The sequence below is a fragment of the Coenobita brevimanus genome, chromosome 72 (assembly GCF_032717465.1).
Source record: "Coenobita brevimanus isolate Jiangsu-jjx chromosome 72, ASM3271746v2, whole genome shotgun sequence".
NCBI lineage: Eukaryota > Metazoa > Arthropoda > Malacostraca > Decapoda > Coenobitidae > Coenobita > Coenobita brevimanus.
The window spans coordinates 42,092,181-42,094,680 of NC_137025.1; the positions used below are offsets into that span (position 1 = coordinate 42,092,181).

General features: G+C 44.5%; 1 protein-coding gene across 1 annotated transcript in view; it reads left to right on the forward strand.

Moving 5' to 3' along the window:
• Positions 1–2,500, forward strand: part of LOC145407118 (uncharacterized) — a 163,779-nt gene that overhangs the window by 138,910 nt on the left and 22,369 nt on the right. The gene's annotated exons all lie outside the window — the stretch shown is intronic.

The window sequence follows — 2,500 nt, forward strand, 5'->3', positions numbered from 1 at the left end:
TAAATAGATAGGTTCTGAGAGAGAGAGAGAGAGAGAGTATAAGGATTTACAACAGATAATAATCCACTATCCTTTTTCGTTCCTCATTCTTCATCTTCATTCTTCCCTCTTCATTTATTTCCCTCCCTCATTCTTCCTTCCTTCTTCCTCCCCTCATTCTTCCTTCCCTCATTCTTCCCTCCCTCAGTTTTCCCTCTCTCATTCTTCCTTCCTTCATTCTTCCCTCCCTCATTCTTCCCTCCCTCATTCTTCCCTCCCTTCATTCTTTTCCCTCATTCTTCCCTCCCTTCATTCTTTTCCCTCATTCTTCCCTCCCTCATTCTTCCTCCCTTCATTCTTCCTCCCCTCATTCTTCCCTCCCTCATTCTTCCCTCCCTCATTCTTCCCTCCCTCATTCTTTTCCCTCATTCTTCCTTCCCTCATTCTTCCCTCCTTCATTCTTCCTTTATCCTTCCTTCCCTTATTCTTCCCCTCATTCTTCATCCTCATTTTTCATCTTCATTCTTCCCTCTTCATTTATTTCCCTCCCTCATTCTTCCTCCCTTCATTCTTCCTTCATTCTTCCCGCCCTCATTCTTCCTTCCCTCATTCTTTCCTCCCTTCATTCTTCCTTCCCTCATTCTTCCTTTATTCTTCCTCCCCTCATTCTTCCTCCCTTCATTCTTCCCTCATTCTTCCTCCTATGATTCCTCCCTTCATTCTTCCCTCATCCTTCCTTCATTCTTCCCTCATTCTCCCCTCATCCTTCCTTCATTCTTCCCTCATTCTCCCCTCATCCTTCCTTCATTCTTCCCTCATTCTCCCCTCATCCTTCCCTCATTCTCCCTCCTCATTCTTCCCTCATTCTTCCTTCATTCTCTCCCCTCATTCTTCCCTCATTCTCTCCCCTCATCCTTCCTTCATTCTCCTCTCATTCTCCTTTCATTCTCCTCTCATTCTCCCTCATTTTTCCCTCATTCTCCCCTTATTCTTCCCTCATTCTCCCTCCTCATTCTCCACTCATTCTTCCCTCATTCTCTCCCCTCATCCTTCCCTCATTTTCCCCTCATTCTTCTCTCATTCTCTCCCCTCATTCTCCCCTCATTCTTCCCGCATTCTTCCTTCATTCTCCCTCCTCATTCTTCTTCCCTCATTCTCTTCATTCTTCCTTCATTCATCCCTCATTCTCCCCTCATTCTTCCCTCTTTCTCCTTCCTCATCCTCCCCTCATTCTTCCCTCATTCTCCTTCCTCATTCTCCCCTTATTCTTCCTCCCATCATTCTCCCCTCATTCTTCCCTCATTCTCCCCCCTCTCCCCTCATTCTTCCTCCCCTCATCCTCCCCTCATTCTGTTATCAGCCTCTCATTCTATCATGTTTTTCCTTCAAAGTAAAATGAAAAAATTGATGTTAAAAAATATGAAATTAAAAAATGAAATGGAGGGGAGAGGAAGGGTGGGAAATGAGAGACTGACTAGGAGAGGGAAATGAGTGACTAGGAGAGGGAAATGAGAGACTGACTAGGAGGGAAACGAGAGACTGACTAGGAGAGGGAAATGAGACTGACTAGGAGAGGGAAATGAGAGACTGACAAGGAGAGGGAAATGAGAGACTGAGAGAAATGAGTGACTGGGGGAGGGAAATGAGAGACTGACTAGAAGAGGAATGAGACTGACAAGGAGAGGGAAATGAGAGACTGAATAGGAGAGAATGTGAATGATGTGGAGAGAGGAAGCGGAGGGGAGAGGGGACGAGATGGAGAGATATATTAGAGAAGGGGGAGGGGAGGGGAAGACCGAGGATGAGATGGAGAGCTGTGAGTTAGGGAAAGGGCAGCTTGATGGTGATCGAGACAAGGTTATAGATAGATAGATAGGTAGGTAGATAGATAGATAGGTGATATGAAGATTGGTTTGTAGTCACAGTTTTTTGGAAGTAAAGCATCTGATTATAGATAGATAGATAGGTAGATAGATTGATAGATAGATGGATAGGTAGGTAGATAGATAGATAGGAAGATAGCATTCAAGGATTAAGGCTTCTGATTATAGATAGATAGGTAGATAGTTAGATAGGTAGATAGATTGATAGATGGATAGATAGGTAGGTAGATAGATAGATAGGAAGATAGATTTCAAGGATTAAGGTTTCTGGCTGTAGATAGATAGGAAGATAGATATAGATAGATAGATAGATAGACTTTAGGGGTTAAGGTGTCTGGCTGTAGATAGATAAATAGATAGATAGACACGATTCTGGGATTAGGGCGTCTTGCTATAAACACATAGAGAGAGAGAGAGAGAGTGGTAATAATTAAAGGGTGGGGAGAGAGAGAAGAGAGAGAGAGAGAGAGAGAGGGAGAGGGTAAAAATTATAGGGTGGGGAGAGATTGAGATAGGGGGGGTGCGGCGCCCCACTCTAATCTACACTATTGAAGGGAGAAAATTATCCCCCCAATCAGACGGCCATTCAGAGCTGCTGATTGGTGGGGGGAGAGAGAGAGGGAGAGAGAGAGAGCTGC